This window comes from Castor canadensis, chromosome 6 (assembly GCF_047511655.1).
Source record: "Castor canadensis chromosome 6, mCasCan1.hap1v2, whole genome shotgun sequence".
Classification (NCBI taxonomy): Eukaryota; Metazoa; Chordata; class Mammalia; order Rodentia; family Castoridae; genus Castor; species Castor canadensis.
In genome coordinates this window covers 9577165-9592384 of record NC_133391.1, presented here as the reverse complement: position 1 = coordinate 9592384, position 15220 = coordinate 9577165, and the positions used below count along the sequence as shown (strand labels likewise).

The 15220-nt window shown below is 41.1% G+C and overlaps 1 pseudogene; it reads left to right on the top strand.

Moving 5' to 3' along the window:
* The first annotated feature begins 517 nt into the window (after positions 1-517).
* Positions 518-15220, top strand: part of LOC141424260 (vomeronasal type-2 receptor 116-like) — a 32269-nt pseudogene continuing 17566 nt past the window's right edge.

Below are 15220 nucleotides of genomic sequence, written 5' to 3'. Positions count from 1 at the left end.
TCTAGTGATAAGTAACAACAATAATCATTTTGACAGCACCTCTGGCATCCAGGATCTAGCCTAAGCTCATGATAGGATTGGTGGACATAACCTTCTCAATAATGATGATGTAGATACCAGTATCACTCACATATTAGAAATGAGGAAACAGAATCACAGAGAAGCAGAGTAAACTGCTCAAGGTCACACAGTTGGAGCTGCCCAGTGAATGACATATTGTGAAGCTGGCATTAGTGGTCCCATTATAGAGACCACAAGAACAGGATACTGGGAGTCAGTTGGATTGAGTGATTTCCTAGAGGAGCTCACGGAGTTCCCCTATTGCAGAAGCAGAATTAAGTCCTTAAAACCAACACTAGGTCCCTCTGCAAGCCTCCCTCACACTTTTTATGCAAAAAGTCACCCAGGCTTGGCACTTGTGCCCAAGCTTGACTGCCCCAAGCTATAAGAGGGGTGTGGTGTCCAGTGTCCATTCAGGGTGTTGACCATGTGGCTTTTACTTTAGAGTGAACCCAGCATGAATGTGAATGAAGGGGACAAAGCCACCACTGCAGAGGTAACTATGCCTATTGGCCAGGCATCATATCTCCCATGCATGAGATCGATGTGTTTGCAGTGTCACCTCCTGCCAAAAGTCTGGGGAGGCCCAGCTGTCCCTTGACTTTTTTGGCCTGTCCCTCGCCTTCTTTGCTGCGTTTGCCTGTCTGATGACCTTAGGTTGGCATTCAGACAGAAGTCCAGCTGGCACGTGTGCTCTACATCATCATGGGATTTTCGGGAGGTAGGGCACCATGCTGTGGTAAGAGGAAAAGGAAAAGCCAAGGCTTGAGGCTGAGTTCTCTGAATTTGAAGCCAGATTGGCCATGGTCAGTATCTGTGACCATGGAGGTGTCAATTGCTCTGTCTGTGCTCAGGTTTTTCATCTGCGAACCACGGTTGGAACCCCAGCCTGGTACACAGCAGACATTCAACAATGGAGGCCTTTTGTAATGATGGTGGTGATAGATGGAAAGAGTTGGGAGGGCTGTGAGGCATGTCCACATTATCTGGATGACCTGGACTTCTGCACTTCATTGACCTTGACTTTGAACCTGGCCTTTCTTCCCTACCAGGATGAGAGTGTGCAGCCACTGAATAGGCGGTGAAATTCCTGGTAGAGAGAGTTCTTATCGTGAAACATATGACTGGCCTCTGGTTCCCCTGCTTCAGGGATTCCACAAGTTGGCTACCAAATAGTCTTCCCCAAGCCCATCTGACCCTGTTCCTCTGCTTAAATACCCCTCATGAGGTACAAGCTCTGTGGCCCCAGTCTCTCCTCAGTGTTGCAAGGCCCATGACGGGCTACACCCAGTTGTGCCAGGCTGCCCCCACCTCCATGCATGTGCTCAGGCTGGTCCCTCTGTCTGCTGAACACTGATTCCCACCTCATGACCTGCTCTAAACATCTCCTCCATGAACCAGTCCCTGGGTCATCCTTGTTGTTTCCACCTTTCCTTACATCAATGTTTGGGTTTTCTGTAATTCTCAGCACATGAGGGGCCCCTTGTGCAAGGGAAAATAGGCATCTCTGTAGGTCTGGAGCTCAGGCTCCTGACATTTGTTAAAGAATAAGTGGGTGGATGAATGCATGATGATTGGAAGAATGAATGTGTGATGGGTGGGTGCATGAATGAATGGGCGGATGAATGATTGGATGGATGAATGAATGGGGAATGAATTGGTGCATGAATGAATGGGTCAGTGTATGAATGAGTGGGTGAATGGATAAATGAATGGTTGAGTGGATAAATGAATGGGTGAGTGGATGAATTAATGGGTGAGTAGGGTATTTTGTCTCCTTCCTGTTGGACAATGACTTCTACCCATGACCATGTCTTGGGAGCAAAGGTGCCTCCAAGAGCACCAAGGTACTTCCATTCCCCTCCATCTCTCCTTCCAGACCCCCTAGCTGCCCCCAAGTGGGGGTCTTTCTTCAGGACACTGCCCTGAGATTCCACCTCGAGATGAGGTGCAGTGGTACCCAAACCAATTATGCTCTTGCTACCCTGCTGGGTTCTGACCCTGAGAAGAAGAGTGTTGACCAAGCCAGTGGTAGGAAGTAAGAGCCTAGCACTCCAGAACAAGCCTCAGTACTTGCTAGACACACAGCCCTGGGGCCAGTGCAGCTGCTGGTCCCTGAACGTGTCCACCTGGGATTGGGCTATTTGCATGCTCCATTGTGATGGACACTGACAGTCAGTGGGCCTTGAAGATGGAAGGTATGGCCAGGGGTAGGGTCTGCAGGGAACCAATATTCCTGGCAGAGCCCTCATTTCCTGCTGGAAAAATTTTTTTGGTCTGAGTATAAAAACTAACCCTAGTACTCATCAATTACTGAGTCTTTGAGGAGTTGAGGCATGCCAAAGGAGCTTTCCTCACATTGTTGCATCTAACCTTAGCAGGTAGGGTCATTATCACCTCTGGCAGCAGGGACAGCATCTCAGAGGGATGTAAATAACATGCCAAAGGTCCTGGATCATGGAGGCCAGAGCAGGATTTGAATACATGTCTCTCGGTAGCAGAGGCTGTGATCTCTGGCCTTGCCAATTTCTTTCCCTCCTCATGAAGAATCAGGAAGGAGGACATGAGGCCAGGATAGCTCCTGAGGCAGCAGGACTGTGGGGAGGCTGGGCCAAATGGAAGAATGGGCCCACCCTGCACAATGGACACATGTGTACTTGCCCACTTCCTAAGGGTGAGGGGTCAGCTCTTGGAGGCAAGGGAGAGCCTAGATAAGCCACTGACTGTCATGAACTTGGGGAACATGAAATTGGGTCATTGGAGTGGGGCTGTAGGAGCTCTTGAACCTAATTTGCATCACTCACCCCACCACCTAGTCTTGCTGAAGGTTCCCCAATAACATCACCTGGCCCTCTTGCCCTTGAGCAAGAAGGAGGGAGCATTTGATATTTAAAAATATTCCATAAAACAAAGTAAATCCACACACCCATTACAAAATGGAGAAAGGGGAGCTGCTCATGGCACAGGCCTACTGGGAGTGAGGCCCCCACCCTTCAGAGCTGGGGTCCTGGTAGGCTTTATCACAGATGCTGGGTCAAGTAGCCAGAGCAGCAGTTCAGACTGATGTCAGTGAGGTCTCTCAGGCCCCTGATCTCCTGCGACCTTGCAGGCCCTGGTGCTCCTCTCTTGCTGGCCCAGTTTCAGATACTAGAGACAGCAGGAACTGAAGAATAAAAGGTGCAGGCCATCAAAGCCAAGGAGGGCAAAATCTCCCTACATGCAGGAGTGTCCATCAGCAGTGATCTTGGTTTCATCTGAGGCTGTGCCTGGTCCTGCTGGGCTACTCAGGTGGGTCAAACCTCCTGATGGCTTGTCTTCAGCCATTGTCTGTCTCAGTGTGGTGTTGTCAGAGGCCCATGATGTCATGTATTTTTCAATAAAGGTACTCTTCCCAGTGGAGTCTTTGTTGTGTCGTAGGTATGTGTGTGGGTGTGTCATGTAACATTGATCAGGTGTAGAGAGCATATAGAGAGTTTCAGCCATCTTGGGAATGACCACAGGACCTCTGAGGCAGGGCAGCCTAGCTCTGTTCTTGGTAGCCCCACCAAACACCTAGGATAGAAAGGGAATTCCCCAGAGACTTTCCTCCCATACAGGGTTTCTTCATCTGAATGGGACCAGGCTCCCAGCTCTGCATGAAAGTAAGCAAGGTTGGGGAAGTCCCTGGGGTGTGATTAGAGAGACCCAAATCCTGTCCCATGCTCCTATTCATGACAAGCAAGACCATATACTATAATGAAAAGCCCAAGGGGACCCAGCTAAGCACATCATAGCTCCTGAATCAGTCTTTTAAAAAAATTTTATTCATATGTGCATACAATGTTTGGGTCATTTCTCCACCCTTATCCCCACCCCCTCATTACTCCCCCACCCCTTATATTACCCCCTGAACCCCTTGCTGCAAGGCAGAAACTATTTTGCCCCCATCTCTAATTTTGTTGAAGAGAGAGTTTAAGCAGTAATAGGAAGGACCAAGGGTTTTTGCTAGTTGACTTGCATTGCTTTCCTGTACATGTGTGTTACCTTCTAAGTTAATTGTTCTCAAACTAACATTTTCTCTAGTTCCTGGTCCCCTTCTCCTATTGGCCTCGGTCCTTTTTAAGTATCTGCATTAGTTTCTCTGCATTGAGGGCAACAAATGCTATCTAGTTTTTTGGGTGTCTTAACTATCCTCACACCTCCCTTGTGTGCTCTCTCTCTATCATGTGATCAAAGTTCAATCCCCTTATTATGTTTGCCCTTGATCTAATGTCTGCACATGAAGGAGAACATACAATTTTTGGTCTTTTGGGCCAGGCTAACCTCACTCAGAATGATGTTCTCCAATTCCATCCATTTACCCGTGAATGAAAACATTTTGTTCTTCTTCATGGCTGCATACAATTCCATTGTGTATAAAGGCCACATTTTCTTGATATATTTGTCAGTAATGGGGCATCTTGGCTGTTTCCATAACTTGGCTATTGTGAATAGAGCTGCAATAAACATGGGTGTACAGGTGCCTCTGGAGTAACCCGTGTCACATTCTTTTGGGTATATCCCCAAGAGTGGTATTGCTGGATCATATGGTAGATCTATGTATAGATTTTTAGGAACCTGCCAAATTATTTTCCAGAGTGGTTGTACTAGTTTACATTCTCACCAGAAGTGTAAGAGGGTTCTTTTTTCCCTGCATCCTTGAAAACACCTGTTATTAGTGGTATTGCTAATGATGGCTATTCTAACAGGAGTGAGGTGGAACCTTAGTGTGGTTTTAATTTGCAATTCCTTTATGGCTCGAGATGGTGAGCATTTTTTCGTGTGTTTTTTGGCCATTTGAATTGCTTTTTTTGAGAAAGTTCTGTTTAGTCTACTTACCCATTACTTTATTGGTTCATGAATTTTGGGAGAATTTAGTTTTTAGTTTCCTTATATATTCTGGTTATCAGTCCTTTGTCTGATGTGTAGCAGGCAAATATTTTCTCCCACTCTGTGGGTGTTCTCTTCAGTTTAGAGACAATTTCTTTTGTTGAGCTGAAGCTTTTTGGTTTTATGAAGTCCCATTTATCTATGCTTTCTCTTAGTTGCTGCGCTGCTGGATTTCCATTGAGAAAGTCTTTCCTTATACTTATTAATTCCAAAGTATTTCCTACTCTTTCCTGTACTAACTTTAGAGTTTGGGGTCTGATATTAAGATCCTTGATCCATTTTGAGTTAATATTAGTATAGGGTGATAAACAAGGATCTAGTTTCAGTTGTTTGCAGACTGTTAGTCAGTTTTCCCAGCAGTTTTTGTTGAAGAGGCTGTCTTTTCTCCATCGTATATTTTTAGGACCTTTGTCAAAGACAAGTTGGTTATAGTTGTGTGACTTCATATCCAGGTCCTCTATTCTGTTCGACTGGTCTTCATATGACAGGTATGCTGTTTTTATTGTTTTTATTGTTATTGCTTTGTAATACAGTTTGAAGTCGGGTATTGTGATACTTCCAGCATTGTTCTTTTTATTAGTATTGCCTTGGCTATACTCAATAAAAATTTATGTATTTCCATATAAATTTAACAGTAGATTTTTCAATCTCTTTGATGAATGTCATTGGGATTTTGATGGGAATTGAATTAGACATGTAGATTACTTTTGGAAGTATAGATATTTTTACTATGTTGATTCTACCAATCCATGAGCATGGGAGATCTCTCCACTTTCTATAGTCTTCCTCAATCTCTGTTTTCAGAAGTTTATAGTTTTCCTTGTTGAGGTTGTTCACATTCTTTGTTAGGTTTACACCTAGGTATTTGATATTTTTTGAGGCTATTGTAAATGGAATTGTTTTCATACATTTTTCTCAGTTTTTCCATTATTAGTGTATAGAAATGCTAATGAGTTTTCTATGTTGATTTTATATCCTGCTACCTTGCTATAGCTGTTGATGGTGTCTAGGAACTTTTGAGTAGAGTTTTTTGGATCTTTAAGGTATAGGAGCATGTCATCTGCAAATAGGGATATTTTGACCATTTCTTTACCTATTTGTATTCTTTTTATTCCTTCTTCTTGCCTAATTGCTCTGGCTATGAATTCCAGTACTATGTTGAATAGGAGTGGAGATAGTGGGCATCCTTGTCTCATTCTTGATTTTAGAGGGAATGGTTTCATTTTTTCACCGTTAAGTATAATGCTGGCTGTAGGTTTGTCATATATAGCTTTTATAATGTTGAGATACTTTCCTTTTATTCCTAGTTTTCTTAGAGCTTTTACCATGAAATGGTGTTGGATCTTATCAAAGGCTTTTTCTGCATCTATTGAGATGATCAAGTGGTTTTTGTCTTTGCTTCTGTTAATGTGGTTTATTATGTGTATTGATTGTCCTATGTTGAACTACCCCTGCATTCCTGGGATGAAGCCTACTTGGTCGAGGTGAATGATGTTTTTGATGTGTTGTTGAATTCGGTTTGCCATTATTTTATTGAGGATTTTTGCATCCATGTTTGTTAAGGAGATTGGCTTATAGTTCTCCATTTTGGAGGTGTCTTTGCCTGGTTTTGGGATAAGTGTAATACTGGCTTCACAAAATGTGTTAGACAGTTTTCCTTCCCTTTCTATTTCATGGAAGAGTTTACGGCGGGTTGGTATCAGTTCTTCTTTAAAGGTCTGATAGAATTCAGCAGAGAATCCATCAGGTCTTGGACTTTTCTTTTTAGGGAGACTCTCGATTGTAGTTTCAATTTCATTTTGTGTTATAGATCTATTCAGGTGATTAATGTCTTCTTGGTTCAGTTTTGGATGATCATAAGTATCTAGAAATCTGTCCATTTCTTTAAGGTTTTTGAATTTATTTGAATATAGGTTCTCAAAGTAGTCTCTGATGATTTCCTGGACTTAATGGTGTTTGTTGTTAACTCCCCTTTTGCATTCCTGATTTTACTAATTTGGGTCTTTTCTCCCCTCCTTTTAGTCAGGATTGCCAGTGGTCTATCAATCTTGTTTATTTTTTCAAATAACGAACTTTTTGTTTCATTAATTCTTTGTAAGGTTTTTTGGTTTCTATTTCATTGATTTCAGCTCTTCTTTTTATTATTTCTGTCCTTCTATTTGTTTTGGAATTTGCTTGTTCTTGTTTTTCTAGGAGTTTGAGATGTATCATTAGGTCATTGATTTGGGATCTTTCAGTCTTTTTAATATATGCACTCATGGCTAAAATCTTTTCTCTCAGGACTGCCTTTGCTGTGTCTCATAGGTTCCGGTAGGTTGTATTTTCATTTTCATTGACTTCCAGGAACTTTTTAACTTCCTCTTTTATTTCATCGATGACCCATTGTTCATTAAGCAATGGGTTATTCAGTTTCCAGTTGTTTGCATGTTTTTTGTCTTTATTTTTCTTGTTACGTTCTAGTTTTAAATTGCATTGTGATCAGATAGGATGCATGGTATAATTTGTATTTTCTTATATTTTCTGAGGCTTGCTTTGTGCCCTAGGATATGATCTATTTTGGAGAAGGTTCCGTGGGCTGCTGACAAGAATGTATATTGTGTAGAAGTTGGATGAATTGTTCTGTAGACATCAACTAGATCCATTTGGTTTATGGTATATTTTAGTTCTTGGATTTCCTTAGTGATTTTTTTGTTTGAATGTCCTATCTACTGATGATAATCAGGTGTTAAAGTCTCTCACGAATTATATATGCTTTTACGTCCTTCAGTGTATGTTTGATGAAATTGGGTGCATTGACATTGGGTGCATATAGGTTGAGGATTGTTATTTCCTTTTGGTCTATTTCCCCTTTTATTAGTATGGAATGTCCTTCTTTATCTTGTTTGATCAATGTTGGTTTGAAGTCTACTTTGTGAGAGATAGGTGTTGCTACTCCTGCCTGTTTTCAGGGGCCACTGGCTTGGTAAATCTTCTTCCAGTCTTTCATCCTAAGCCTATGCTTATTTATGTTGGTGAAATGGGTCTCCTGTAAGCAACAAATTGTTGGGTCTTCCTTTTTAATCCAGTTCATCAATCAGTGCCTTTTGATGGGGGAATTAAGTCCATTAACATTAAATGTTAGTACTGATAGGTATGTGGTGATTCCTGTCATTTAGTTGTGTTAGTTGTTTGAAGGTTTGATTGTATGTATCTAAGTTGAGTTTACTCTCTACTTTCTTCCTTTTTCTTTTCCTATTTTTGGTGCTGCTTGCCCTTTCATGGGTATGTTGGGTTTCACTTTCTGTGTGCAGAATCCCTTGAAGAATCTTTTATAGTGGTGGCCTTGTGGTCACAAATTGTTTTAGTTTCTGCTTATCATGGAAGACTTTTATTGCTCCATCTATTTTGAATGATAGTTTTGCTGGGTAGAGTATGTTAGGGTTGATGTTATTTTCATTCAGTGCCCAGAAAATCTCACCCCAAGCACTTCTTGCTTTTAATATTTCTGTTGAGAAGTGTCCTCTGATTTTGATAGGTTTACCTTTGAATATTATAGGTATTTTTCTCAATATTCTTTTTTGAGTCTCTGCACTTGTTGTTTTAATGATAATATGACGTGGGGTGGTTCTATTTTGGTCAGGTCTGTTTCATGTTTTGGAGGCCTCTTGCACCTGTATGGGCATAGATTTATCTAGATTTTGGAAATTTTCTGTTATTATTATGTTGAATATATTACTCATTCCCTTTGCTTGCACCTCTTCTTCTTCTTTAATGTCCATGATTCTCAGGTTTGGTCTTTTGATGGAGACAGTAAGTTCTTGCATTTTCTTTTCACAGGTCTTGAGTTGTTTAACTAATAGTTTTTTAGTTTTCCTTTAATTACCATTTCATCTTTGGGTTCTGAGATACTGTCTTTTGCTTGTTCTCTTCTACTGGATTGGCCTTCCATTTTGTTTTTCATTTGTGTTTCATTCTTTTTTCTGAAGTTTTCCATATCCTGAGCCCCATCCTCTTTAATATTGTCTACTTTCGTCCTGAGTTAATTTATCTATTTATTTATTGTGTTCTGTGTTTCACCTTGGTGTTTATAGAATTACAGTACAAACACCGTGGTTCTATAGTTTCTTTTATTTGTTTTTGGGCTTTCTCAAATTCTCTACTTTTGTTGTCTGGAATTTCTTGAGTGTGTCTTGCACATTTTGGTTGACCATATCCAGTATCATCTCTATAAAATTCTCATTGATTACTTGCAGGATTTCTTCTTTCAGGTTGTTCTTTTTGGCTTCATTGGGTTCTTTGGCATAGTTTATCTGCATTTTGTTGGAGTCTGGATCTGGGTATCTGCTTTCTTCTTTTCCCTCTTGTTCCTGTACTAATTTATTACTTGGGGGAACTAGTTTTCCCCTTTTTTCCATCTTCCCATCATTGCCCTTGCTATTGTTAATGTCCCTGTATTGTGTGCAATTAAGTATTTTCTAGCTTGTAATAATAACAATGATGATATCTCAAATGGAAGGGTAAGAGGAGAGGGAAAGCAAATAAGGTAAACATAAAGGTAAACACAAACAAACAAACAACTGAACAAACAAGCAAACAACAACAAACCAGTGCCAATGAAATAAACAGGGAGAGATAGTGTACTAATCAACATGAAGCTAAACAGGCAGTAGAGAGACAGAGAGAGGATTAAAAAAAATCCCCAAGTTCAAATGCAATAGAGTTTCAGTCTTAATAACTTTGTTGTTAATCCCTCAGCCTACAATCCTAGAGATGGTGTCTCAGAAGTAGTTCTGTTGTTATCTCATCAAAGGGTGAAAAATGAAAACCAAAAAACAAAACAAACAAAATCCCCAAACCAAACCAAAACAAAATATCCCAAGTTCAAATGCAATACAGTTTCAGTTAGACCTGCAGCATTCAGTTCTAGTTCAGTCATTGCCTCATCAAAGGAAGAGAGAGAGAAAAAAAGAAAAAGGGTCTGGAGACAGTTCTGTGAATGTCTATCTGAGGCTTTGGCTCACTGGCTCGCTACTGTCAGCCAGATGTTGCTTGAGGCTTTATTGATTTCCAGTCTCAGGAATGAGCTGATCACTCACATAGTCCCACAGGCTTTGTTTATTTAGAGTTCTCTTAGGCGTGATAGCCACGGTTACAAGGTTTCCCCTCTCAAAGCACATTGGGTAGGTGGTGCTACACTTGCGTTCTCTGGCCCAATTGTTTATTTACAGTTCTGTGAGTGATTGCCCCTGCCTGCCTCTACAGTGCTCAGGGTGCCCCGCCCTCCTTGCTATGTGTCTTTTTGTTGTTGTTATTGTTTATTCAGTTTGGTTTTTGTCTCATTTATCCCTGGGTTTCAGTCAGTCTGTCCAGGGGGCTATGCTGACCTCGCCCAGGGTTGTTTGTGGGAGTACTGTGTGCCACTTAGCTCACCTGCTGGTCAGCTCTCGAGCCAGTAGGAGCTGGCGTCTGGCGGCGCTGGAGCCCTCCTGGATTCTCCATTTAATGTGGAGTGGGGATGCTATGGGCAGGTGGGGGAATTGGAGTTTTGCCTCTTCTTGGTTGTTTGTCCTGCAAAGTGTTTCTCCAGTGTCTCTCCAAGATTTTACTTTAAGAAGCACAATGTCTGCTTCCTCCCTCTAGTCACCATCTTGGAATCTCTATCCTGAATCAGTCTTGACTTGGTAGGAAGAAAGTTCATGCTTTGTGCCCCTGTTTTCACTGAGTTCCAGGCCTCTGCCTGCAGCTCAAGTCCAGTAAAGAATGTGGGTGTTAGGTTTACTGTGGTGGGAAGGAGATTGTATGTAGCACCTTTTGTCCATAGACCCTAACTAGGAAAAGGAAGGAGAGTAAGTTGAGGAGGAGGAGGAGGAAGAAGAGAAGATAGGGGAGGAAGGGGGAGGTGGAGGAGGAGAAGAAGGAAAAGGAAAAGGTTAGGGAAGAAGAGGAGAAAATGAGAAGGAGACAGAGACAGAGGAGGAAGGAGGGAGGAAGTGAGCTTTCTCCTGCTTGTATGTGCTGATGTATATGTGACTCCATCCCTAAACAAGTTCCTGTCCCCAGAATCTGTCTAGCATGAAGCTCTCCTCTCGGCATATGCTTCTGAGACTGGTCGGCATGATTCAGCCAGCAGTGGGGAGACCTTGTGTGGGGCATGTGCCTGAGTCAAATCATGTCAGGGATAGCAAGGCACCTGTCCCTGGCATGCAATTCTAATTCATTCAGACAAAAGCATAGCCTCTCCCTTATTTCTTTTCCCAGAGCATTAGTTAAGAAAGAATTTTCCCTCCCTCTCCCTTTCCCTTCCATTGTCTCCATCTCCCCTTCCTTCCCTCTATTTCTCCTCTCTCCTCCCACCCATGCACCCTCCCTTCTTCCTTCATTTATTTATGAGCACCTTCATTGAGCTCAATAGATTCATGGGAAACCTTAAAAACAAATCTGGCAAGAATCTCTGGTCACATGGAGCTGAAAGTTCCACAGCAGACATGAGAACAGGAAAAGTGTATCATAGGTATTAAAGCTATGTATGCAGGTCTGTCAGATGTGCTGGGTATGAACAGCAGGGGAGTGTGTGCTGGGGTATCAGAGCTCAATGGGACCATGTGCAGAGTCCACCAGGCATGGGATTTTCTGCACTCCATAGGAAATTCTGGGCTCATCCTGTGAACTCCAGACACTGGCCTGGGGATCTGGAGTCACTGTCTGTGCGTCTTTGCTGCCATGATTACCTTTGATCTTATGGTTCATTGTGGTTCTTCAGGGAGTCAAATGTGAGAATTGCCATCCAGTGTTTAGTACTGAGAAGAAGAATGCACAGTGCTCATTCTAGGCCTATTTGTAGATATTTAAGATGTAAGTAACACTTTTCTAAGTGCAACTTTGTATCTAGGTATAGAATGTGTCACATTGTTCCATTCTAAGAACAAACTCTGTGTTTAGTAGATCTTGATTGTACCTTCAAGCATTTTCTTTTTAGAAGCACATTTATCCTGAGCACACTGTGCACAAACATGCCATAACTAAAAGGCCTACAGAACTCTTGTCTGGAAAGCAGCCTTGTTAACAAGGTATAAAATGTGGCACAATGTCCCATTATAAGGTGGCACTCTGTTCGTGACAGATCTCAAATGTAACTTCTGGCATTTTACTCTTAAAAGAGGTTATATTTTATTGTTCACTGTAGGCATATATGCTGTCATTCAAAGAACTATGGAAATGATTTTCTAAATGCACCTTAGGTAATAGGTTTAGAATGTGGCTAAATTTTCCATTCTAATAAAGAACTCTGCCACTGATGCATCTTCCAAGGGGCATGGAGGTTTTGCTATCTTGGAGGAATGAATCATGTGTCCTCATGTTTGGCCTATAATCATAATAATGGAAGGCTATTCTAAAAGCAGCTCAGTAACAAGGTTTATAATATTGGACAATGTTCCACTCTGTGAATGAACTCTGTATGCTAGGTCTTGATTGTAACTACAAGTGTTTTCCTTTTAGAAACACATATAACTTAGAGCTCATTACATTTAGTATGTAATAGAAAGGACTATGTAACTGCTACTGTGAAAGCAGTTGGTAAATCAGATTTAACGTTCAAGTCTAAGAAACATGCTATGGTAGATAGACATTGATTGTACTTTGACACATTTTCCTTTAATTTTCACATATTTCTTATAGTCCCTTTTACACATATGCACTCTCATTGAAAGGAATATGTAACTGCCAATCTAAAAGAAGATTAGTAACAGAGTTTAAAGGTGTCACAATCTTCCATTATTAGAGGAGCTCTCTCCAAAGTTCATGACTGCACCTTCCAGCATGTCCCTTTTAGAAGGACACCTTCCTTGTTGTTCAGCTATAGGCCTGTACGGTGGAATTGAAGGTAGTGTGTAGTGCTCTTTTGAAAGCAGTATAGTAGAATGGTGTAGAATGTACCTCACATAATTATAAAAGGAACTATGTAACTGCTGTGGTAAATGCAGCTTAGAAAAAAGTTTTATGCAAATGAGTGGCACACAGTGCTCCTACAGCTATCCCTGGGATAAACCAGCATAGCCCCCTTGAGGACTGACCCCCACCACGGAAAAATAACACCAAAAAACAATAGAATCATAAACAAGGAACTGAAAGGGACACACAGCGGATGGGAAGAGGTGTTCTGAGGCACTGGAGAAGGGGGAAGGATCAAGGAGCTGCTCTCTTCATGAACTTTTAGTAAACAAAGTCTGCCCCTCCACCAGAGAAAGGAGGAGAAGGCAAGGAGATGCTTTCCATGAGAACTGTCAGTTAATAAAGCCTGCAAAAGTAGATGGCTGACAGTAGGCAGTAGGTGAGCCACTGCCTGAAATAGGGCAGATAGTGGTTCACAAAGCTGTCTCCTGACCCAAACACCTGGTGAGACAACAGAGTTACTGCTTAAATACCAACACCAGGACTGAATGCTGAAGGAGTAACACCAGAAATACCAAGACTGAAATTTCATTGTTCCTGAACCTGGGATTTTCTTTTTCTTTTTCTTTTTTCTCTTTCTCTGTAAGTGCTTGCTTAGTTCACTGTTTCTGAGTACAGCATCTCTCCCTGTTGATGTCTTTGGTTCTCTATTTTTTCCCTTTTCTTTCTTTTTCTTCTTTCTCTTTCTGTCTTGATCTCATTACTTTTAATATTATAAGCTAGATAACACTAAATTACACACAGACAGGGACAGAAAGAAAACCAAGGGGAATGATGGGAAGATGAAAAAGGGATGGATACCCAGTTCCAGACTGCAAAAAAACAAAGACAGACTACCTCAAGGAATGCAATGAAGCCCACAAGAACACCATGAAAGAAGAAATCACTGAGAATTTCATGGAGATGTTACTAGAAAATGTCAACCAAAATGTACAGGAGGCACTCAAGAAATTCCAAGACAATACAAATAAAGACTGAGAAGACAGAAAAACAAATAAGTGAACTCACAGGAGCCCTAAATGAATACCAAAGTGAAACAGAGAACACCATAAGTAGAGAGATAAGTGAATTAAGGATGAAAATAGACAATATTAAAGAGGAAATGACCCATGATATGGAAAACCTCAGAAAAAAAATGAAACAGAAATACAAAACACAATGGAAGTCCACTCCAGCAGACTAGAACAAGGAGAAGACAGAATCTCAGAAGTTGAAGATGAAATGGAAATTAAAGGAAAAACTGAAGAACTATTACAAAAACAACACAAAACCTGTGAAAGAAATATGCAAGACTCACTCACTCCATCAAAAGATCAAACTTGAGAATGATGGGCATTGAAGAAGGAGAAGAGGTGCAAGCAAAAGGAATTTGTAAAATATTCAATAAAATAATAACAGAAAAATTCCCAAATCTAGAGAAAAGTATGCCCATTCAGGTACAAGAAGCCTCCAGGACACCAAAGAGACTTGAGAAAAAAATAACTACCCCATGACATATTATCATTAAAACAGCAAGCACAGAGAATAGAGAAAGAATATTGAAGGCTGTAAAAAAAAAATCATATAAAGGTAAACTCATCAAAATCACAGCAAATTTCTTATCAGAAATATTAAAAGCAAGAAGATCATACAGTGAGGCATTCTGGGCACTGAACAAATATACCTTTAACCTTAGGATAATCTACCCAGCAAAACTATCATTCAAAATAGTTGGAGCAATAAAAAGCTTCCATGACAAGCAGAAGCTAAAGCGATATATGACCACAAAGCCACCACTACAAAAGATTCTTAAAGAATACTGCACACAAAATATGAAGGAATACAAAACTGTAAAAGAACAGGCAGTACCAAATGAAAGAAGAAGGAAAGACAAGAAAGTAGAGAGTAACATCAATTCAGCTGCACACAATCCAACCCTTAAACAACAAAAACAACTAAATGACAGGAATCACCAAATACCTATCTATACTAACACTGAATGTTAATGGACTTAACTCCCCCATCATGACACCGTTTGACAAACTGGATTAAAAAGGAAGATCCAACAATCTGTTGCTTTCTGGAGACCCATGTTATCAACAGAAACAAGCACTGGCTTAGGGTGAAAGGCTGGAAGAAGCTTTACCAAGCCAGTGTCCATCCCCCCCCCAAAACAGGCAGGAGTAGCAATGCTTATCTCAGGCAAAGTAGACTTCAAAGCTACATTGGTCAAAAGAGATAAAGAAGGACATCTTATAGTAATAAAAGGGGACATACCAAAAGGAAATAATAACTATCAACCTATATGCACCCAATGTCAGTGCACTCAATTCATCATACACAC